Below are 24,613 nucleotides of genomic sequence, written 5' to 3'. Positions count from 1 at the left end.
TACGCCTTAAGCATTCTTACCAGAAAAAAAAGTTAATTGTGTGAGGTGATGGATGTGTTAATTATCTTGATCTTGGTAATCATTCCAATCATTTGATACAATGTATCAAATCATCTCATTGTACACTGTAAGTATATACAAATATATTTGTCAATTATTCCTTGATAATACTGGGAAAATTTTTTAACTAAAAAATAATGTTATAAGTAAGGAAAAGAACACTCTAAGCAGAGGGAATAGCAGCAAAGTCCCTGAGGTGAAAGCATATTCAAGGAACTAAAAGAAGGCCAGTGGGTGTAACAGAAAGACAAAGGAGAGAACAGAGTCAAAGAGAGTAAAGATTTTGACAGGGTCACATTGTAGGTCGCACTAAGGATTTTGGTTTTTATCCTTAAAACAAAGGTAAGCCAGTGCTCAGAATCCAATGACAGATTAGATTTTGTGTCTCAAGCAAATCACTCTACTCTGGGGAGAATGGATTAGCCGGAAGGGAAAAATGAAAGGGAGGTGGGTATACCAGTAATTCATATGAAAGCTTGAATTAAGGTAGTGGGTGGACATGGTGAGACAGAGAAAAGTTTGAGAAATTTTAGGGTCATGAAACTGACAAGACATATATATGGGATATAACAGTGTAGAGGTGATTGCAGTGACAAGGAATGTACTAGATTACTTGTAAGAACGAATGGAAGAAAAGCGTTTTTGGAACTGGGAAATTACAAAATGATTAATAATAACTAATCACATGTTAATTATTAGAGGAAGGTGGAAGGTATAGAAAGGAAAACCTGGGAGGGAGGGATCTTTATTTTATTCCGCTGTCCGCTCCGCCCCGCCCCGCCCGTACACTTTTTCTTTCTTTAAACATTGTGAGCTTCCTGAGGGAGGGCCCACACTTTCCCAAGTATTATGAACACAGGGTCTATCATTACCTAGTTCCTTTGAACCACAGTGATAATCCTAAAGATCGTCTGCCTTCTACAGACCCATCCCTAGCTACTTGCTCCTCTTTTGAGTGCCCCCTTTCCTCATCTTATATTATGGTGGAGTGTTCTAACCCCGCTACAGTGTAAGCAGGGCTGACAGAACCTTGACATAAGGGCGGGTGGGGTAAGTACAAGTGTCTGGGAGAAAAGACGAGCATGGAATAACAAGCCTAGAGACAACCTGGGGACCATTTCCCAGGTAGGTGCAGACCTGAACCCTGATCTGGGCCGGCTTTTCCTCCTACAGTATTAGGAATTCTCCTGTGTGGATGTTGGAGTGTGGGGGTGAGGTTCAAGGAACCCCGCTCTCGCACTTTCTCTAGTATCTATCAAGTGGGGGTGCCCCGGGGGGACAGTAGCCAAGTGGGTACCCGCACTCAGTAGCCACTAACACATATTTCTGGAATAAATGGATGGGTACATGAAATACTCGTGCAATGGAAACTTCTTGTGGCTCCTCCCTGGCGAGAAGTATAATCCGTATAAACCCCGCCATCATTCGCAAATCCAAGGCTCGCGTCACTCTGCCCATTCCACGGAGACCCCACCCACCTCCGGGCGCGGCCCCGCTCGGCGCGCTCCCTCGGCTCGGCTCGGCTCCGTAGCACTCGGGGACAGGCGGGGCCTTAGTCAAGTTCCGGGCCACAGTACGCTTGCGCAGAAGGTGCTACGGGCTAGTGGAGGGGCGGAGCCTGCGGAGCTCAGGCGGCGGCGATAAGGGAAACAAGGAAAGGATCGGAATGGCAGTCAACTCTGGCTAAGTGGGGCAGCTTAGTGAGTGTTTGAAGTGTACGCAAAGAGAACCTGTTGGGGCTGACCTGAGTTTACACTTTTACTGATTTTGCCTTTTTTTCAATTAAGCTTGGTGGTCAAGAGCTGGTGCTTTGCAGGTCGCAGTCTGTTCTGACACCGCGTGCCTCTGTGTGGCTTTGGGCAAGTTACCTGCCCGAGCTTCAGGGTCTATCTCTGTGAAATGGAGCTCACGGGACTTTTGTGAAGATGACATTAGACAGTGTGTGTAAAGTGCTTAGCACAGTGCCTTGCACAAAGGAAATGCCCAGTAAGTGGTAAGTGCCATTACTATCATGAACGTTAATAGCATAAGAATCATCATAATGTGTTTTTTGTGTGTGCCAGGATCTTTTGTATATGCAACTATTATGCTGGTAGTCTTTGGGAAATATCGGAGAACATGAGCAGTAACAGGAAATTAAAGACTGGAAAATGTGCTGATTTTAGAAATGAGAAAAAAGTAGGTCTTGAAAAATGGACTCCGGTAATCTTGACTTTTACTGAGCACCAATCAAACCCAGGATGGATCATATCAAAGGTAGTTTATGAGGGGAATTCCCTGGCGGTCCAGTGCTTAGGGCGCCGCGCTTTCACTGCAGAGGACGCAGGTTCGATTCCTGGTTGGGGAAATAAGATCCCCACAAGACACGCGGCCAAAAACAAGCAAAAAAAGGTAGTTTGAGAGCCTTTAGAAAAGGAACTAGTATGCACTATGAAGCAGTCTAAACTCTCTAAGAACAAATAAAGCAAGCCAGCTTAACCTTTTTGAATGGATAGTAAACTGATAGCTCAGTGGAAAAACTTTTTGTCTTTTCTGGGCCTAAGTCATTTGAACAAAGGTCTCAGCCTGAGATGCTACCCCATTGTAAGTGCCTTTCTTGTCAGCGAGTCTCTTTCCATTTCTGACATAAATCTTACAAAAATAATTCTTTTAGCTACATAGGTAATATGTGAATACCTTTATGTTGTAAAAAATTACAAAACTAAAAATGAAGGGAAATTTCCCCAACATCCCCTCCCAATTCTATTCCCAACTCCACTCATCAGTTTACTGTGCATTTTGTTCAGATACTTAAAAATCTAGCCCTACCCTGACTTGTAGCAGTTAGGACCTTATTCTGCCAACTGAATACCCAACAAAAGGAAGCAGTTTATTAGTCTCATTCGAAAGGAAGCCCAGGGGTAGGAGTGCAGAGCCAGCAGGCTCTTTCTGTCTTGGTTTCACCATCCACAGGTTTGTCCTCATGGTCACAAGGTGATTGCTGCTTCTCTAAAGGTGAGTCCACATATTAGCAGGAAAGGACAAAAGCCATCTTGTGAAGTTTTATATTTTAATTCAAGAAAGGAAGCCTACCGGGCTTCCCTGGTGGTGCAGTGGTTGAGAGTCCGCCTGCCGATGCAGAGGACACGGGTTCGTGCCCCGGTCCGGGAAGATCCCACATGCCGCAGAGCGGCTAGGCCCGTGAGCCATGGCCGCTGAGCCTGCGCGTCCGGAGCCTGTGCTCCGCAATGGGAGACGCCACAACAGTGAGAGGCCCACTTACCGCAAAAAAAAAAAAAAAAAAAGAAAGGAAGCCTACCAGAACGTCTGCCCACAAGTCACTGGCCATACTGTATCACATGACCCCTCTATCAACAAGAGAGTCTAGGGAAGTAATTTACTTTTCAAGTATCTAAACTATAGAATGGCACAGTAAAAGCGAGTTGTGAATATCTTTTGGGTAACCGAATTTTCAGTGTCTGCCACAGAAATATAGAGTTTCCATAAATGAACTCACACTATATATTTTTTGCAACTTGCTAGTTTTCCTTGGCGATGTGAATGAATTAGAACTTTCCATGGTGGTCTGTGTGAAACTCCCTTGGTTGCTCTAGCTGCTGCACAATACCCTCGTTTCATTATTCTAAGGCACACTTTTTCATTCCCATGTTGTTACCTCTAAAATTAGTATGCATCTTACAATTGCTGTCAGCTAGGCAGCAGTAGTGATGTAGCTGTCATTACCTGCTGGAGATGCTTCAAAACTTGCAGAATGGATGTTAGCAGCTTGGAATATTGATGATCCTGAGTCTAAACATGATTCAGATGGTTCAGACTCTGAGAAGAAGATTTATATATACTTTAATCAATTTATTTGATTAATACTTTCATCTTAATGTATGTATGAGGATGATATGGAGTTAAAAATCCATGTCTTAAGGTTCATGTGGCCTTCTGAGTAAGTATAAAATAAAAATTATAAATGATAAGAAAGCTTTATTTGTTTATTTTTAAAAATTTATTTTATTTATTTATTTTTGGCTGCATTGGGGCTTCGTTGCTGCGCACGGGCTTTCTCTAGTTGCAGCAAGCGGGAGCTACTCTTCGTCGCAGTGTGCGGGCTTCTCATTATGGTGGCTACTCTGCTGTGGAGCACGGGCTCTAGGCGTGCGGTCTTCAGTAGTTGTGGCATTTGGGCTCAGCAGTTGTGTCTCGCGGGCTCTAGAGCGCAGGCTCAGTAGTTGTGGCACACAGGCTTAGTTGCTATGCGGGCTGTGGGATCTTCCAGGACCAGAGCTTGAACCTGTGTCCCCTGCATTGGCAGGTGGATTCTTAACCACTGTGCCACCAGGGAAGTCCCTGTGTCATAGTTTTATTAGGAGCATTTTTCTTTTTCAATGATACATAAAATAATGATGTCTATAATTATGACATCCTGAAGTCAATGAAATATGATGTACTACACTATGGCTATTCTGTAGTTTAATCATTTTCTTATCAATAGGTGTTAAGTTTTCACTTTTTTTTTCCAATAATGCTTCAGTAAACCCCTTTTCGTGCCTTTTTTCCATATGTGCAAATAGTATTTCTCAAGATTCCTAGAATTTCATATTTAAAAATTCTAATAGCTACTGTCCTCTCCCAAATCCATAACTCCAGTCTAATACTGGGAAAAACTGAGGAGCATCCTATAAGATACCTGACTGATACTCCTCAAAATTGTCAAGGTCGGGACTTCCCTGGTGACGCAGTAGTTGAGAATCCACCTGCCAATGCAGGGGACACAGGTTCGATCCCTGGTCCAGGAAGATCCCACATGCCATGGAGCAGCTAAACCTGTGCACCACAACCACTGAGCCTGTGCTCTAGAGCCCGTGAGCCACAGCTACTGAGCCTGCGTGCCACAACTACTAAAGCCCATGCACCTAGAGCCTGTGCTCCGCAACAAGAGAAGACACCGCAATGAGAAGCCAGCGCACCACAACGAAGAGTAGCCCCTGCTTGCTGCAGCTAGAGAAAGCCCATGTTCAGCAATGAAGACCCAACACAGCCAAATAAATTTATTAAAAAAAATTTGTCAAGGTCACAGTGAACTAAAGATAGTACAGCGTTGCTATATACCTCCACACTCTGTTTCTCGTATTGTTAACATCTCACTTAAGTATGGAACCTTTGTCACAATTAATGAACCAACACTGATACATTATTATTAACTAAAGCTTATACTGTATTCAGATTTCTTTAGTTTTTGCCTAATGTCCTTTTTCTGTTGCAGGGTCCCATCCACAATAGCACATTATTATATTTAGTCATCATGTCCCCTTATGATCCTCTTGGCTGTAAAGGTTTCCAGACTTTCCTTGTTTTTGATGTCCTTGTCATTTTAAGGAGTACTAGTTAGGTATTCTGTCCCCCAGTTGGGATTTACCTGGTGTTTTTCTCATCATTAGACTGGAGTTTTGGGTTTGGGGGAGGAAAACCACAGAGGTAAAGTGCCCTTCTTATCACCTCATTTCAAACCTATCAACATGACTTATCACTATTGATATTAATCTTGATCAGCTGGCTGAGACAGTGTTTGTTTGGTTTATTCACTATAAAGTCACTCTTCCTTTTCTCCCTTTACATACTGTACTCGTTGGAAGAGTCACTATGCACAGCCCACACTTAAGGAATGGGGAGTTATGCTGGAATTCTTTGGCGTGGCAGATTTATCTATTCTCCTTCATTTACTTATTTATTCAATCATATATGTATGGACTTATGATATTTATTTTATACTTTGGGTTCTAATTCAATACTACTTTATTTATATTATTGCTCAAATTGTTACAACTATGGCCAATGGTGATTTTTCAATTGGCTCCTGTGTCTCTTTGACACATCCCCATAACTGTGTGTGAGTGTGTGTGTGTGTGTGTGTGTGTGTGTGTGTATGTATGTATGTAGTTTAGCTCTTCTTTATCTTCTGGCACTACAAAATTTTCCAGACTCATCTTGTATATTTCCTACCCTATTAATAGAACCAACCATTTCTCCAAGGAACCCTGGTTCCTTTTATTGGAGAATAGTATTAGAATCTAAGATCTGGGCATTCTGAGTGTAGAATTCCCTAGTTAAATGTATCAATTGTGCCTTGTATAGCTTTGCTTTTTGTATCTTATATAGGAAAGTATTATCGTTTTTGACAAAACGAACAAGATCTGTATATTATTATTTTTTAAAATTTATTTTTGGCTGCGTTGGATCTTCATTGCTGCATGCGGGCTTTCTCTAGTTGCAGTGAGCGGGGGCTACTCTTCATTGCGGTGCGCGGGCTTCTTATTTCGGTGGCTTCTCTTGTTGCCAAGCATGGGCTCTTAGCACGCGGGCTCTAGAGCACAGGCTCAGTAATTGTGGCGCATGGGCTTAGTTGCTCCGCGGTATGTGGGATCTTCCAGGACCAGGGCTTGAACCCGTGTCCCCTGCATTGGCAGGCAGATTCTTAACCACTGCGCCACCAGGGAAGCCCTCTGTATATTATTTTAATACTTGTACAATTTTATTTTACATGTAGCTTTAAAATTCATCTGGAATTTTAAAAATATGATGTAGAGTAGAAATGTTATTTCTTTGTAAATGGATAGCTAAGTATCTCAACCCCATTTGTGGACTAATCAATCCTTTCCATACAGTTTATACATATGATATCCCCACATGTCCAAGAATATGTTTGGGCTTTATTTTAGTTGTTGGATTTAGTTATCTATTCCTGTATAGCAACATGCAGGTTTAATTTATATGAGTTTATAGAATATTTTGTTATCTGGTAAGACAAGTCCCATCTCTGATCAAAAAAGTAAAATAAAACTTTCTTCACTATTCTTGAACATTTTCTCTTGCAGATGAATTTTAGAATCAACTTGTCAAATTCCATGAAAAATGCTTTGGGAATTTTAATTGGTATGCACTGGACCCTCCTTTCTTATCTGGCTACAGAAGTGGTTCTCAAACCACTGGCTGTAAGAATTAACTCTAAGAACTAAGAAGAAATGTGAGAGCACAGAGCCTGTAGAGAGAAACAGGACTTTTTTAACACCAGGATTTTGACTCTGTTATTTTTGACTCAAGGACATTTTGAACACAAGTTTAAGAACATAAGAATATCAGTCGGAATTATACAATCATTCACAAATTTTTGTTGAGAATATATTTTCTGGAGTCAATTCTATTCCACTCATTTAATTCCTTGGCCAGTGAGCACAGTTAAATGATTTCCAAATTTTTACATTTCTATTTTACTGAAATTATAATTAATAGAATTAATAGGATCAATTCTTTTCTGTGAAAATTTTCTATTTTAAATTTAATTGATTAGCTTTTCTGCCATTTTGAGTGCTAGTTTGTGAACAGTTTCTAGCAAGTCCTGTTTTCCCAAGTCAAGGTTAGCACATCTGACATTTGCCACGTGCAGTTTTAGCCTTTGTCAATTTTATTTTGTATTAATTACTTCTGCCAGAAATATTTATTATGAATTGGACAAAATACTGACATCTTATACTTAATTACTGATTAATTTATGAGAATGTCGTAAGCAAATCCTTTCAGATACTCCAGAAGAATAATATTTCCTTGTCATCTTTCATTGACTTATTGCTTTTTTAGCTTTGCCCATAGTAATACTAACTACTCATACTTACAGTAGAGTTAAGAGCAAGCTAACTCTTTCTTGGATCAAAATGTCCTTGGTGAGAATATGCCCAGGACTAAAATGTTGACCAGGTCTAAAACTGTGGAGTCAAAATGGCTGCGTAAAATAAAACAAAAGAAAAATAAGCAAAGAAACACATCATACCCTGCTTGTCAGTCCTATGAAGTACCATAGTTTATTGAAGCATTCCCTATTGATGGACTTTTAGGTTGCTTCCAGTGATTTTTCCCTTCTCTCCCTGCCCCTCCTGCTCTTTTTTTTTTTTTTTTTTGGATTTTTGGCCGCACCGCGGCCCATGTGGGATCACAGTTCCCCGAACCCCAACCCCCTGCAGTGGAAGCGCAGTCTTAACCACTGGACCACTGGGGAAGTCCCCTCCCTCCCTCCCTTCCTCCCCTCCCTCCCTCCCTTCCTTCCCTCTCTCTTTCTTTCTTTCTTTCCCTCCCCCTCTCCCTCTCCCTCTTCCTCTCCATCTCTCTTCCTTCGTCTCCTCCCTATACCTTACTTTATTTTCCATTATCAAAGCTGCAATGAACATCCCTCTTTGTAATCACAGGCAAATGTTTTTCTAGGAGAGGACCTAGAAGTGGAATTGTTGAGTTAGAAATTTGACAGTGAAAAAAAGAGAGTAGTAGCAACTAATATTGAAGCTACAATTAGGGATCTAAACCAAACTCTTCATTTTTCAGACACTAAACCTCTTCCCCAAGATTTCACAGCCTATTAGTAACAAAGTAGGTCTAGAAATATAGAACAGGGACTTCCCTCATGGTCCAGTGGTAAAGAATACGCCTTACAATGCAGGGGACACGGGTTCGATCCCTGGTCAGGGAATTAAGATCCCACATGCTACGGGGCAACTAAGCCCGTGTACCACAACTACTGAGCCCATGTGCCTCAACTAGAGAGGCTGCGTGCCGCAAACTACAGAGCCCACGTGCTCTGGAACCCACGTGCTGCAACTACAGAGCTCACGCACCCTGGAACTTGCGCACCACAACTAGAGAAGAGAAAACCTGCCCGCCACAACTAGAGAGAAGCCTGCGCGCTGCCACGAAAGAGCCCACATGGCACAACTAAGACCCAACACAGCCAAAAAATAAATAAATAAATAAAAAATAAATAAATCTTAAAAAAAAAAGAAATGTAGAACAGTTTCAAGCAGCTCTATGAAAAGTAACACAGGCTTGTAGCTGTGTCTTCAGACATTTAAAAGGAGTTAGACCTCATGCAACTGTCGCAGCTGGTGGAACAGTCTATGTAGGCTGCTGTTGCCTCGAGTTTAGTGTTAGCCTGAAGTTGCTGTAGGTCAGCCAGATTGGCAGTTGGGAAGGAAAGCTGGATGTGGACAAGATCAAGGACAAACTAGAACCTTCCAGGGCAAATTTGGGCCCATAAAGAACACTGGGACACTCGAGGACAAACTGGAACCTGCCTCTTGCCCCAGCTGACATCGTGACTGTGACCTTGTAAGAGACCCCAAGGCAGAACTGTTTAGATAAGCTGCTTCCTGACCCACAGAAACTGTGAGATAATACATGTTCATTGGTTTAAGCCTCTCAATTCTGGTAACTGGTTATACCACAGCGAGTAACTAATAAACCTAGATACTGATAGTGTGTTCACCAAAACTGCCTCAACATCAAATTGCTGTGGCACCAGCAGTACCAGTGGCCAGTAGCTTGCAAATCTAGCCACTTTAAAATAGACAGGGTGGGTCTCATGGAAAGGTAGAGTATAAGCATTTGAAATCCATGAGTTCTGGAATTTTCAAGCAGCCTGGATTTCATTCTGGCCCTGATAGCCCATCACTTTCTGATCTGGCACTCTTCTAGGTTGCTCCCTCAGCAGTAGCTTTTGGTCTCCTAACGACTCCACCTGTATGCTCTTGTTCAGCACTCCCAGCTCCTCACCCCTCATTCCTTCCCTGGACAGCTGGATCCTGTAAGTTGAGGCATTTTTGTTTTTCTCCATGCCCATGTCTTACAAAAGATATTTGGATCTGTCTAGCCATCTGAAGAATAGTCTGCCCTTCTCCAATTTAGGGAAGGGGATGTTCAGATAAAAAAGTCAACTCTAGGGCTTCCCTGGCGGCGCAGTGGTTGAGAGTCCGCCTGCCGATGCAGGGGACACAGGTTCATGCCCCGGTCCAGGAAGATCCCACATGCCACGGAGTGGCTAGGCCCGTGAGCCATGGCCGCTGAGTCTGCACGTCCGGAGCCTGTGCTCCTCAACGGGAGAGGCCACAACAGTGAGAGGGCCGCATACCGCAAAAAAACCCCCCAAAAAACAAAAAAATAAACTCTGTGTACTTAGTGGTAAGCATCACTGCCAGCCTCTGAAGCTTCCTAAAAACTATCCTCCTGCTTGTCTGGTGTTTGATGTTATGTTTGAAGAGAAATGTGCAAAGAGACAGATTGTCTAGCAGCCAGAGATTGCTTAACAGGATAGCTGTATCTTGGTGGGGTCACCATAGATTAAGGGCTATCCAGTCTTCTGTTATGTGATAATAACATTTATATAGGAACTACTAAAGTGATTTATTTATGTAACTCATTTAATCCTCTCAACAATTCTGTGATGTCGGTATTCTGCTTTATAAGATCACTCACCATCTTACGGTGACTAAGATTTTTCAGTAAAGTCTCAATTTCAAAAGTCTTGGTCTGTTGTCATTAGCTATCAAAATGCTTCAGAAGTTCTGAGATTTCAGTATTTGAACTATACCTCAGACTGTCTCTACCATTAGAGAGTGGATTGCAAATTTTTTTTTTTTTTTGGCCACAACACGCAGCATGAGGGATCTTAGTTCCTACACCAGGGATGGAACCCACGCCTGCTGTAGTGGAAGAGTGGAATCTTAACCACTGGATCGCCAGGGAAGTCCCTGCAAATACTTTTTATACTATTTACTCTGACATTTGGTTCAGAAAGTATGGTCATGTAATGGAATGATTTCAGTGCATCTACCCACCCATGCCAGCTTCTGGTGAATACCCCTACTCCCAGTCTCTGCTGTGTGGGGTGGTTATTTTTGTACCAGATGATACCTCCCTTCCATCTCATAACAGCTGATTGAGTTAAAGTGGACTTCTAGTCCAAAAGCAATCAATTCATAGGCTGCCAGCCTGCATCCTATCTTGAAGTGATGAGCTGGGCCAATCACATTTTTTTTGTGTGGGTAAATACGAACCAAGAGGCGAGCAGGAGGTTTCTACCCTAGGCTGGGGAGTCCATGATGGCCAGGTGCAGGTGAGTCAGCAGGGCGAGCACGCTGAGAGGTAGGGAAGAAGGAGCATATATCCAGAGAGAGACAAAGGTGTAACAGGACAAAGAGGGAGACGGAGAAACAAAGTCAGAGGCAGAGACATAGAAAGACACACTGACCTCAAATGAGAGAGAGAGAAATTGGTTCCTAGTGGCTCTTAGGTTTCTGTGAGGTCCTACATAACTTGGCTTGTTCCTGTATTTCAAATTCACATAACATTCAATAAACACCTTTCACTTTAGCGAGTTTGAATGAATCTCTTCCAGGCTTCCCTGGTGGCGCAGTGGTTGAGAGTCCACCTGGCGATGCAGGGGACACGGGTTCATGCCCCGGTCCGGGAAGATCCCGCATGCCACGGAGCGGCTGGGCCCATGAGCCATGGCCGCTGAGCCTGCGCGTCCGGAGCCTGTGCTCCGCAGCGGGAGAGGCCACAACAGTGAGAGGCCCGTGTACCGCAAAAAAAAAAAAAAAACAAAAAACGTTGTAAAGAATGAATCTCTTCCTTGCCACTAAGAAAGCCTGATGAAAGTTGTCTCTAATGTTCATACTTAATTCAATTTTAGGGATTCTGGATCTGAGCAGTCAAAATGGTTGGATAAACTAAACCTCAATGTATTAAGAGAACTGTACTTTCTCAAAACTGTGGAGTATTCAGGTTGGATGATCAGTGCATTTTCCCGCCCTCAAGAAAACTTATGTAACAACCAACTCCTATGTCAGGTCTGCTTGGTGAGACTGGATCTGAACAAAGGAGAAACTGTTTTCAGAGTTATTCTCAACTAGCTATCAGGGTGCAATGCATCACTCACCTCCATCACTGGAATGGCCCTCCTGCTCTTGAGGAAGGGACAAGTCACACAGATGGGTTCTCTTGAAAGGCTTCCTTTTATTAGACTCTGCGTAGGCTCCACCCTTCTATTGACTCTTTCTACAGAGAAGTTATAGCAACTTTATTATTAATAATAATAGATGACATTTATTGAGTGTTTCCTATGTAACTTGCATTGTACTCTTTTATAAATACCTTTACTGAATCCTCAAACAACCCTGTTGACTACGTATTGTTACGTCACTTTACAGATAAGACTCAGGAGGGTTAAGAAGCTTGTCCAAGGGCAGGGAACAAGGAGGGAAATAAGGGAACAAGGAGAGAGCTGGGAGGGCAGTGACCACATTACACACATTACGAGATGCCCTTGTCACATTAGTTTTGGAGATAGTTTACTCTCTTTTATTTATTTATTTTTGGCTGCGTTGGGTCTTCGTTTCTGTGCGAGGGCTTTCTCTAGTTGCGGCAAGTGGGGGCCACTCTTCATCGTGGTGCACGGGCCTCTCACTAGTTTACTCTCTTGATTTGAGGAGGAGACACATGATTAGATAGGAGTTTCTGTTTCCTTAGCAGGATTTCTGCATGTGGCTCATGCCAATCATCATTATTTTAAATATTATTATTTTAAACAATAATAACAATACTGACAACATGCAGTAATAATAATGATATTAATCATGTATTAAAGTCAAGACCAGAAGCTTTCATCACCCTGCCAGGTAAGTATCATTATTCTCACCTTAGAAATGAAAAACCTGAGATTCTAAGAGGTTAACTTTGTTCACAAACTATAAGCAGTAAAGTCAGGATTCAGGCCCCTGTCTGTCTGTTAAATTCATTGCTTTCTTTTCCCTCACTGTACCACCTGTCAATCAAATTTCCAATCTGAATTGACTATTTTCACACCCCAGTAGTTTTCCCTTGGCTGTATCCTCATTTTAGAAGGAAATCTTCATAGACATCTAACATGGCACTGGGGTGGAAAACTCGAAGTGGAAATGGTGTACTGCCCTGGGTTCCAGTGAGGTGAGTGTCATAAATTTTGCCAATGGTAACTCTCTCAGGATGGTCTTAGTTTCCGAGTTCTCTGGACAATTTCAAAGCTTCTTGAACACCAGACAAATTATTGTTAAAATAATGAACAAGGAGCAGTATAACTCTAAGTTATAGTAAGGGTCTTTATTTTTATTGGTGCTTCTGACCCCTAGAAGTGTTTGGGTGTTTCTTTGTAGTCAAAAGACCTGGCTCAGCCTCTCAGCCTCTGAGCCAAGTGGGTCTGTGGGTCATGGGAGCTGGGAGGGTGGCAGTAGCCTCACATATAATCAAGACATTTTTACAAAATGAAAAAATAGCGAGTGTTGGTGAGGTGGTGGAGAATTTGGAACCCTCATACATTGCTGATGGGAATGTAAAATCATTCATTTAGCTACTATGGAAAATCTTTTTGGCAGTTCCTCAAAAAGTTAAACATAGAATTACCATATGACCCAGCAAGCCCACTCCTAAGTATATACCCCAAAGAACTGAAAACAGATACACGGACAAATACGTTTACAGGCATGTTCAGAGCAGCACTATTCACAGTAGTCAAAGGGTGGAAATAACACAAATATCCATCAATGGATACATGGACAAACGCACTGTGGTATACATACAATTATTTAGCCATGAAAAGGAATGAGGTACTGACATGCTACAACCTGGATGAACCTTGAAAACATCATGCTAAGTGAAAGAAGCCAGACACAAAAGACTACATATTGTATGATTCCATTGATACGAAATGTCTAGAATAGCCAAATCCAGAGAGACAGAAAATAAATTAGTGGTTACCCCTGATTGGGGAGAGGCGGGGATAGAGAGTGACTGCTTAATGGGGAGGGGGTTTCCTTTTGGGGTGATAAATGTTTCACAAGTAGAGATGGTGTGGTTGCTTAGCATTGTGAATGTAATAAACGCCACTGGGTTGTTGACTTTAAAGTGGTTATTTTTATGTTATGTGAATTTCACTTCGATTAGAACAAGAGAAAGTTCAGCAGCCCTCTGTGCCCTTCTGAGCTTGGAATCTTCCCAATGGACACAGGGCAAAAGAAACACCTGGCCCCCATCCTTGTGGAGGCACTATAAAAGGTGCCTTGTCCTAGAGTGGCATCTGTCGTGCATTCATTCATCCGCGCACAAATTCCCACGTACTCAGCGCACAGTGTCTGAATCAGGTCCTGGGGTGCAGAGGGTAGTCTCTGCCCTCGAGGTGCGCAGCCTAGGGGGAGACATCCCGCAAATTAAAAAAACAAAACAAAACACAACTCCGTGATGAACCCAGCCAAGGAGCGTTGTCTACTCAAGTAGCAGGGTGTCCCGAAGGAAAAGGGGCCTTTCTCAGACAGGGGGTTTGGACTGGGCTATTTCGCGTCCATGGCCGCCAAATACCTTGCGACAAATACATTCTTTTGTTGTTCATGGAAATGAAACAGTTTTTCAAGTCCTTCAGGAGCTCGTCCGCAAAGGTGGGAAGAGGGAACTCAGCACAAGAATGTCAGCCAGGAGGGAGAGGGGTGGGTAGGCGGAGGACCCCCTGCGCCCCGCCCCGAACCTCGGGGGAGGCCGGCGACCAGGGCTTGGGGAGGTGGGGACTGCGCGGGGCCGCGCTCCCGCCCTCCTCGGCGCCTGCGGACCCGCAGGCGGCGGGCGGCCCGCGAGGGGGCGGCGGCTCCCGGGCTTTGTGGCCGCTGCGCGCGCGGTGGGGCCTGACCGGCCGGGGGCGCGCCGCCGCCGCCCGGCGCTCCGGAGCCCGCGGCCCTCCCGGCCGCCCAGCCTGCGAGAGGAGCCGAGGCCGCCCGCGCTCGCATCCCGCCGGCCCCTCCCCCGATCGCCGTGGCCGCTGCGCCGCCGCTGCAGGTAGGAGGCTGGCCCGCCGGGCCGGGCCGCAGCGACGCGGGGGCGCGGGCGAGGGTCAGGCGGGAGGCTCGGGCCAGACGTGCGGGGGCCGCGCGGCCGGCAGGGCGGGCTTCCGGCCCAGGCGCCACGACCCCTGCCCCGTAGGCCCGGCTGCCACCTCCGCGCGCCGCGATGGGACTCGGTGAGTGGGGCCGGCCTGCGGCGTACAAAGCCCCACGGCGCGGACCTCGGGGAGATTCAGCGTCGCACCCGGGGTCGGGGGACTCTGGACTCCGGGAGTGGAGGAGCCGCTTGGGAGGAATCCAGATGACTCGCAGTGCCGGGGTCTCCCCATCCCGGGGTCCCCACTGTATACCGGGCACTGTGCTCGCGCTTTTCCATACTCGTCTCCTTTAAGACCCCTTGTGTCCCTTACAGGGGTGTAATGGGAGGGGTCTCTCACCCAGAGGCTGAGGGCCGAACATCACATCGGTGCCCTCCTGACCTTGGGAAATCTCCTTTGCTCTGAGCCTTGGCTCCTGCTTCTGTAAATGGGGGTGAGATGGGGGGAGGGATGGTGGCAGGGGAGTGCGTCGTTTAATGCCTACCCCCAGGTGCTATTGTGAGAGATAATGTACGTAAATGATCATAGCTAAATATTGAGCACTTTCTATATACCAGGCCCTAGGTACCAAACAGTTGGCATGAGTTATCTAATTAAGTCATCACACTGGCGCTGTGATGTAGCTACTATAAATTGCACGAGTAATTTTTATTTAGGAGTAGGAAATAGCGAAGATTATTTAGTCTCCCTATTCTGATTCAGGAGATTGGGTGACTCTTAGGTATAGTAACATTTAAGATCACAGATGTTCCTGCAGTGTCAGGAGAGTGGTTATAGGATATATTTGTTACACATTTAAAACTGGGAGGTAGGATAATATCAGGGCCAGGGGTGTGCATTTTAGTATGTCAGATAAGTCAATTGTGTTACCAAGGAAATTGTTGAATTCAAAAACATAGTTCCTGAGTTAGGACTGAGGACTGCTAGGGGAGTTTGGGACCAGAGAGACAAGGGGTGGACGGGGAGGAGAAAGGAGGATTCTGAAGCTCTGGAAGAGGATATGGAGGAAGGGACCAGTGTCTACCACCCCAGCAGTTTTCTGGACCAGGATTCCATCCTGCCCTTAGAGACCAGGCATCCTGTCTGGGAGGAGAGACGGGAAGGGATCCTGGGGTGAGATCAGTGAATTGTCTCTTATTATTCCCAAGACACCCCAAAAGTATTCAGATGGCTTGAGAGCCAGGTGACGGGGCCTCCTAAAATGTCATGGTCGCTTCTCATGATTCTTGAAATTCTTTTACTATGTTTGAGGCGATTGGGATGCTCAACAGCCCTGAAGATTGGTAAGGCGCTTCAAATATCAGTACCAAGACGGAACTGATGTAATGAAGGAGTGTGTTTGAATACAGTTCCCTTGGTTAGAGAAGCAATGGGCCTGAGGAGATTATTTTGGGGTTCAGTTTGAAATGGGGAGAACTGGAAGGCTCTGGACCCTGAACAAGGAAGAGAAAGGCAGGAAGGGCCAGGTATTGCACCCAGGGGCAGGGGGTAGAAGGAGAGCTGAGGACCCACAACACCATCTGAAGAACACCCACCCGGCCCGCTAGTGCTCGGCTACCCAGAAGGCACCCCTTCCTCTCCCGACTGTGACCGTGTGTTACTTGAGTGTTGTTTAAGGTCGGGGCTGAACTCGGGCTGACTTTTCTCCTGAGTGAGCAGGAAAGGCTTCTGAGAGAAGGGTTGTTTTAAAACCAGGACTTGAAGGAGGGGGTGTTTGGGCACATAGTGATGGTGAAAGTAGGGAGCCGTGTGCCTAGTAAAGAAGAGCAGCTGCTTTGGAGAGACAGACAGTGGGAGGTTCGAATCCTAGGTCTGCTATTTCTCCACCATGTAATTTTTTGGTGAGGATTAAAGAATGTTTTTTCAAATGCCTGGTTGGGAGCTCAACAAGCACTAGGACCTTTTTCCCTGTCCATGGTGACAGTTGTTTAATTCTTGTCTGCTGAGCACCAGTCTTATGCTGAGTCATATGCTTCATGCCTGGGAGAGAGATGAGTCAGAAATTATGTGTTTCCCTTAGGAATTTCCCAGCCTAGTGAGGGAGATGGACACAATGAGCAAATCACAGAAAATATGGGAAGTACAATCACATACAACTGGCAGTGAGCTCAGAGAAGAGTAACTCATTCATTCTGGATAGAATACTCAGGGCTAATCTACCTCTTTAACGAGATTTAACAAGATGAGACGTTATCATAGAGGTTTTGAATGCTACACAAATTCCTAACTTCTATCTTTTTTACCTCTGTCTTGTCTTTGCCCCGATATCCTCTCTCTTAAAAAAAAATCTAGCTGCAGTGTGTACGTAGTTTGTAAACTGCCTCAAACTCATTTTAGGAGGAAGCTGTTATAAATAAAATAAACATAATAGCCTGGGTATTAGTTGAGGAAGGCTTCACAAAAATTTCATGAGAGTTGGACTTAAGGGTTAAAGGTGAGCCCTTGGTGGATCTTGGGGTAAAGAATTCCAGCCAGAGGAGGCCCCATGTCTAGAGGCATGAGAACACAGTAGGTTCAAGGGCACGAAGGTGAGTTTGGTCTGGCTGGATTGAAACATACATGGAAAGGGTGGTTTGGTGTGGGGTAGAGGGGGCACTGTAATTGGGGCCAAATCTGGAAAGGCCTTGAATGCCTTGTGAGCAGTATGGACTTTATTGCTTAGGCAGTGGGGGAAATGTCAGAGGTTTACACGCAGGACTGTGGCATCATCACTGTGTTTAAGAAAGATCCCTCTGGTGGCTGTGTGGAAGAGGAGCTGGAAGTTTGGGAGATCATTTTGGGAGACTAGGGCTTACCTTGGACATAGGCAATGAGGATGGGAGCAGAGAGAAGAGATATTGAGGTAAAATATGTAGTAGTGGTAAATGTGATGAGTGGTACCATGTGATTGAAGAGCACGCTGAGGTTTCTGCTTTGAGCCAAGTTAATGTGGCTGAAATGATCAGAAATCAGGAGGTCTGGGGGTAGAGGAATAATTCGTTTGCTTTTGGAGATTTCTGAGGTACCCATAATGGACAGCTAGATAGAGGTGGCTAGGAGACAATTGGAAATGTGTGTGGTGCTGAGGAGAGAACATGGGGCTGGAGAGAGGTTCTCCCTGACACCCCTACTTTCTTTTGAACAAACACCGAGAGTCAACTGTGTGCTCAAGATACAAGTAAAATGTAGTTCCGTGCCTCAGGAGCTCAGATAGAGGAGCCCCTCAAGGGTATGGATAGATTGCAGTACAGAGTGAGTCTGAGGGCTGCAGGAAAAGGTAAATTCTTGAGACCCTGGGCCCAGAGATTTTTTGGGTTTTTTTAATAAATTATTTTTTATTTGTGGCGTGCAGGCTCAGTAGTTGTGGCTCGTGGACTTAGTTGCTTCACGGCATGTGGGATCTTCTCAGACCAGGGCTTGAACTTGTGTCCCCCGCATTGGCAGGTGGATTCTTAACCACTGTGCCACAAGTCTGGGCCCAGAGATTTGAGAGCCGTTGATGCTGAAGTGGTGGGCCTAAAGGAGAGAGTCCTCACAGACAAGAAGCAGGCTGGAGCAGGAACACCTACATAAGGGGACTTTCTGTATTGTAAAAGCACTTTCTGTGGAGGTACTTTAATAATGACTCCAAGGGGGCTTCCCTGGTGGCGCAGTGGTTGAGAGTCCGCCTGCCGATGCAGGGGATGCGGGTTCGAGCCCCAGTCCGGGAAGATCCCACATGCCGTGGAGCGGCTAGGCCCGTGAGCCATGGCCGCTGAGCCTGCGCATCCGGAGCCTGTGCTCCTCAACGGGAGAGGCCACAACAGTGAGAGGCCCGCGTATCGCAAAAAATAAAAATAATAATAATAATAATAATGACTCCAAGGGAATTTTAGGGAGACTGGGATGGGGGTGGGGAGATGGATTAGGAAGGAGCAGTGGGGGAGGGGAAGGAAGGGGTCAGGACCTTTAGGAACCTGCCTCTGGTTCACAGAGGGAACTGTGAGGGAGGGGGGACGGGAGGGGGGAGCTCTTGCCTTAAACACAAGGCTGGTTCTGCTCACAGTCACCCTCAGATGCAGATGGTAAAAATAAACACTTCCCAGTTACTTGGCTGCCTCGAGCGGGTGGCGAAGGGAAAGGGGAGGGAGAGCACCGGAGGAAGCAAATTTAGTGCTAGGTTTAGACTGGAAGCTCCCCTAAAGGAAAGAAAGAAGACAGAGAGGGCGCAGGTGAGTGGCCATCCTGAGTAGACAGGTCTGAACACGTGAGAGCAGGTACACAGCCAAGTGTGCACGGGGACAGTAATGTCTGACTGTTCCTACCTCTGTGTCAAATGAAATCATAGAGGCATCATAGCTGTAGAAATTTGTTGTATCATGTTGTAAAAAATTTGGCATACAACAGTATTTACAAGAAGAAGCCAGGAAATGATTTTTGTTATGAGAAATCCTTTATAGAAGAAGAAATTTAAGATAGTAGAACATCTAGATATAATTAGTAAAAAATGTGAATGGCGAGCAGGTTAGTTTCAATGTATATTCCACAAATATTTATGGAGTACCTTCTGTGTACCAGGTGGTCTTCAAGGAGCTGGGGCTACAGTAGTGAAAGAGAGATCCCATTACCTGCTTTAGATGTTTCACTTGGAACTACTTAACCTATAGAGTTAAACCTGGGCGTGGGCCTTAAATCCTCTGAAGTGCTGAGATCACTTTATTCTGTGGCAATGTTCTCTTTCTTTGGCTAGTAGCTCCACTAGCCTCATAAATAATCAGAAAATACCATCTATGCGTCTTTGGCAGAGAACTGTGGAAATTAGGTTGCAGAAAAACCATTGTAGCAGCAATGCTAGTATGGACTGCCAGCACCGGATGGGGCTTTGGAGAACACCCATTGCAGCTTTATTTTTTAGAGGTGAGGAATCAACAGTCAGGGAGGAAAGGGGACTTGCCTGACGTCACAGAGTGAGTGTCAGAGTTGAGAGCAGTGCCCTCGAGTTTTCCATTGGGAGACTGGGGAAGGCTTGATGGTACCTAGCAAAAGGGCATCTTGATGACGTGAGGGTTCCAGAGAAGAGATGTGGGGGGAGGGGTTGAAAACAAATAATGAAGCTTCGCTTTTAGGCCCTCCTCTGTTACTGGGACCCCAGGAACCCCCGTAGTTTGCTCTAAGCCTAAGTTTCCTCATCTGTAAAATGAGAGGATTGGTCTGAAGTCCTGTTTTAGTTATAACATTTAGGATCTATGTTGTTTCCAAAAGAAGTTGTTTGGGGGATGTGGAGTCAGGAGACAGAGTCAACAGACCAGGATAGGAAATAGGCTTTCATCTCTTTAGAGCAAACTGATCACCCATAGCCTGTGGCCAGGCCTCCCTTCAGGGATTGGCTGCCACATTTCCTGCAGCTTACTCACCAGTTCTGTATTTGTTCCTTCTTTCAGTCTTTCCAAAGTGGCCCTGCTTTGTTCTAATGCTAATTCTATTTCCAGTCTATTCTGATAGGAATTAAGGTCCTTATTCTAAATCCCACCCAATCCTGGAGTAACATCCCTGGGCACATCTCTGTGACTGTGCTTATCACACTGCCTTGTCACCAGCCCATCCACAGTACACTGTGTTGTGATATGTCTTCACTGGACTGTGGTCTCCTGGATCTTAAGGAATACCCCTCCCTCCAGTACCTGCGCATGTAGGTGCTCTAGGTGTTTGTTTAATCCTCCTGTATCCTCTTTGCCTCTACTTTCTCTTGATCCCCCACCGTAGTGTGGACACACACACGTCCTGGTCATTTCTCACTTTGAAACAGTCCCTGGCATGCACCGCCTCCTTTCCATTAACATCACCACCACTCAGAATCCAGGTCCTTTCTTATCAATTATTTATCTGAATGATCTCCTTCAGCCCTCTCTGTTCATATCCTGTACATTCTTAAAGATCTAGCTCAAATGTCCTCTTGTTCATGAAGAGTGCAAATTAACCTCTTCTCTGAGCACCCAGGGTGCTTTGTCCTCTGTTATGGTGTCCATTCATTGTACCTCTCCTTTTGGTTGTCAGTTTCTGCATGCCAATGCTCCTTCAGCTTGTCTTTGTATCTCCCACATACTCTAGGACAGTACTGAGCCTTTGGCAGGAGTCCATTACATATTTGTTGAATTGTATGTCTATGAATAAAAGAGCCAATAAGTATTTGAGTATATGCTGTATTTAGACCACTGTTCTACTTTTGGAAGCAATTCAGTATGGGTGAGAGGGGTGCAAAGAACTAAAATTTATTGAAGATCTAGTCTGTGCTTCTTTACTCCCATTGCAGGATAGTTGTGTAGAGAGAATAAAGCAGAGTAGGGAGTATTAACCCTGTTTTACAGAGGAAGCATTAGAGGTTAATTGACTTGCCCAAAGTCACACAGCTAGGTGAGTGCTGAATTCAGGATTTGAGCCCAGGTTCTCTGCATCCACTGTCTTGGTTATTTCACTTCACTTTAAGAGCAGTAGTGCATTAATATCCTAATATCTGTCTGAGATCTCAGTGTCACAGATTTTTAGTCATGGTTCCCATCCTGAGTGTTGACTTCAAAGAACTCCCTTTTCTACAAATAGCAGTAGAAGTAAAATCTGGCCAACTTTCTCTGGTCTTTGCTCAAATTTTAGGACTTAGTTTGACCCTTGGTGGACTTAAAATATCATTAGGTGATGTGTTAGTCAGCTTGGCCTGCCATAATAAAAGGCCACAGACTGGGAGGCTTAAACAACAGAAATTTATTTCTCACAGTTCTGGAAGCTAAGAAGTCCAGATCAAGGTGCCGGCAAGGTAGGTTTCATTCTGAGGGCTCTTCTCATGGCTTGTAGGTGGCTGCCATCTCTCTGTGTGCTCACATGGCCTCTTTGTAAGCCCTGGGGTTAGTGCGGGGAGGGGCAAGCTCTCTGTTGTCTTTTCTTCTAAGGGCACTAATCCTCTTGAACCAGGGCCCCATCCTTAGGACCACATTTAATCTTACTTCCTTCCTTAAAAGCCTAATCTCCAAATACAGTCACCCTGGGAGTTAGGGTTGCAGCAAATGAATTTTTTTGGGGGGGAGGATACAAACATTCAGTCCCCTAACTGATGGATTTTTAAGGTGCATATTAAATGTACTTATTACAATCTTCTGGTGGTTTAGTCAATGTTAGTGTTCTGGGAATTGTGCTGATTATTTCCTCTTTGTTCTTTTATGGTATTGGAATCCTGATATTTTATTTAGTCTTGTCTATGGGTCTTTTCTTAGCCCAAGAGGAACTTCCATTGCATTTGGATTTTGCTATTTTAGTTGACCATTTTTACTTTAATGCAGCCTTTTGGTGTACTGATTGTTTTACCATGTATGATACTCATTCTGTGCATGGTAGACAGTTTTATGACTAAATCAAAATACATTCATTCATTAAATCTTGCTGAGGCTCACTGTGGGGTCTCTGGGCTGCTTGTTGTTCTACAACCACGCATAAGAACAGGTAGCACTCTGTCTAGCAGAACAGCAGCCAAAAAAGATGATCCGTACAGAGGGGAGTTGGAGTTCCCTACAAGGGAAGGGTAGTTTCTAATAAAGGCTAATGTAGCAGAGAAGGCTTGTTGTGTTGTCATCTATAACCAGTTATGGACGTTCCTAAGCAGTTTTAAGCTATAATGTGCTTTCTAGCCTCGAAGTTTCTATTAACAAGCTTCTCTTGGAGATCTCTTTCTTTGGGAAGTGTTTGTTTACTTAGGACTGTCAGTCAGGTGCTCAAGCAGAATGTCAGCATCCAGTTCCCCTTGAGGTGTGGACCATTTTAAAGCTTTATGTTATTGCTACAGTTACTTTTCAAACATACATTCTTAGCAGATCAACAGTGGAAATTATTTCAGAACCCTAGTTAGAGTGAGAGGGGTGCATCTGGGTTGGGGTGGGGAGCTGTGGACCCTAGGTTTGAGACCTAGAAGGGTGGAGGTGATGGAATTGGGGAAGGGAGGGGAGGAGCCAACAAATGGAGATGACGGAAGCAGGCACAGCTCTTCCTAGGTTGTCCCTGCTGACAATCAGATTGCTAATTGATATGTAATTTGAGCTGGGGCACTAGAGGCTGTCACTAGGTCTGAAAGAAGAGGGCTAAGCAGATCAGAGAGCAGCCTGGGCTTGGAGTCAGACCTGGGTTTGAATCCTAGCGCTGCTACTATTTGTGTGATCACCGGCAAGTTACGGAGCCTCACTTTTCTGATCCAGGAAATAGGAAAAATAATTGGTTTAGTGGGGATAAACAGCCTGCTTCAGGAGGCTGTTGGGGATCCATAGGGGACCTTTGGGGTACACTGTCTTACACCAGAATCCCTTTATAGCCCGGAAGGATGCAACCACATGGCCGAGGGAGGCCTGCTGTTCTACAAAATTAAGCAAAGTAAATTGGTAACTTGGATTTACTTAGCTAGTGATTAAATAATAGTTTAATTAATAGGCTATTAATGGTCCCCAGGTGTTGGTAATTCTGAGTATTTGCTTTTGAGAGCAGATGTATATTTTCTTCTGGTATTTCTGATACTTTCATAAAGTTTTGTGGGGTTTTTTTGTTGTTGGTTTTTGTTTTTTTTAACAGTGTAACAAATGATGCTCTCAGGGGCTATTTTTGGGAAGATTAAATGATATAGTGCATATTAAGCAGTTAGTATTGTGTCAAATTCACAGTAAAGGCTCAATAAAAATTATCTGCTGGGGCTTCCCTGGTGGCACAGTGGTTGAGAGTCCGCCTGCCGATGCAGGGGCCACGGGTTTGTGGCCCGGTCCGGGAAGATCCCACATGCCACGGAGCCACTGGGCCTGTGAGCCATGGCCGCTGAGCCTGTGCTCCGCAACGGGAGAGGCCACAACAGTGAGGGGCCTGTGTACCGCAAAAAAAAAAAAAAAAAAAAATCTGCTATTGTAATTATTGCTCTTATTAGAGACTTAACTGGCCGCACTTAAGTTAAGATCCTTATGACTTTAGACAACCCCCCAGCCCACCACCACCTGGTGGCAGTTAGTGGTACTGCACACATTGTGAGGAACAATTATTAAATTGCTTGGAACTAATTCCATGTAGTTTCATTTCCACTAAGTATCAAAGGGACTTTGTTCAGGCAGAGTATGGCTTATTTGCCGAGAGCTGCAATTCATATATCACTAAACAATGAAGGGACATTTTTTCACTTCCACAGTTGGCACAGATTTAAAAAATGTTAACAACAGAAGTCAATGAAGTGGGCATGTCAATTAGTACACCATTTCTGGAGGGCAGATGGTTATGGAACAAAAGTCTTGAGTGTTTTTATATTTTGTGGCAACCATTCCTCTTCTGGGAATTTATCTTGAAATAAGGATATAAAAAATATTTATTTAAAAAGAAAAAATATATAATGTATAAAATAGCATTACCTTTAATAGAATGAAACAGGGAACAATCCCTTTTTCATTTGTGAATCAGATTCCCAATCCGTATAACAGTGATTTTTTTTTTTTTTTTTTTTTTTTGCGGTACGCGGGCCTCTCACTGTTGTGGCCTCTCCCGTTGCGGAGCACAGGCTCCGGACGCGCAGGCTCAGCTGCCACGGCTCACGGGCCTAGCCGCTCCGTGGCATATGGGATCTTCCCGGAGCAGGGCACGAACCCGTGTCCCCTGCATCGACAGGCGGACTCTCAACCACTGCGCCACCAGGGAAGCCCCAGCAGTGATTCTTAAAAAGAGTGGGTAGACATCTTCTGGGGGCAGAAGAATTGGGATGGGCTTCAGATCAGAATCTGCTCTGGGGGCTGTGTAGTTTAAGAACATTCAGTATACCTATTGATT

The 24,613-nt window shown here is 44.7% G+C and overlaps 1 protein-coding gene and 1 long non-coding RNA gene across 5 annotated transcripts in view; both read left to right on the top strand.

Moving 5' to 3' along the window:
* Nucleotides 1–1,669: 1,669 nt before the first annotated feature.
* Nucleotides 1,670–8,065, top strand: LOC116755782. 2 transcript variants are annotated; one of them, XR_004350461.1, is made up of 3 exons: nt 1,670–1,760; nt 1,848–2,053; nt 6,924–8,065. It is a non-coding gene; the product is annotated as an uncharacterized LOC116755782 (long non-coding RNA). The 2 variants fall into 2 exon arrangements; XR_004350462.1 differs by lacking the exon at nt 6,924–8,065 and adding an exon at nt 5,315–6,167.
* A 1,544-nt stretch (nt 8,066–9,609) lies between these two features.
* The window catches only part of TMEFF1 (transmembrane protein with EGF like and two follistatin like domains 1), a 142,995-nt gene continuing 127,991 nt past the window's right edge, over nt 9,610–24,613 (top strand). Inside the window, exons 1-2 of one of the 3 annotated variants that reach the window (XM_032635709.1) lie at nt 9,610–9,619; nt 14,654–14,724. The gene's annotated coding sequence lies outside the window, so the exon portion shown is untranslated. Of the gene's footprint in view, nt 9,620–14,609; nt 14,725–14,816; nt 14,906–24,613 lie in introns of those variants that run through there. The other 2 variants (XM_032635711.1, XM_032635710.1) reach the window with 2 other exon arrangements.

This window comes from Phocoena sinus, chromosome 6, assembly GCF_008692025.1.
Source record: "Phocoena sinus isolate mPhoSin1 chromosome 6, mPhoSin1.pri, whole genome shotgun sequence".
Lineage (NCBI taxonomy): Eukaryota > Metazoa > Chordata > Mammalia > Artiodactyla > Phocoenidae > Phocoena > Phocoena sinus.
Note: the sequence above shows the minus strand (reverse complement) of the source record. Positions and strands in the feature narration are given on the sequence as shown.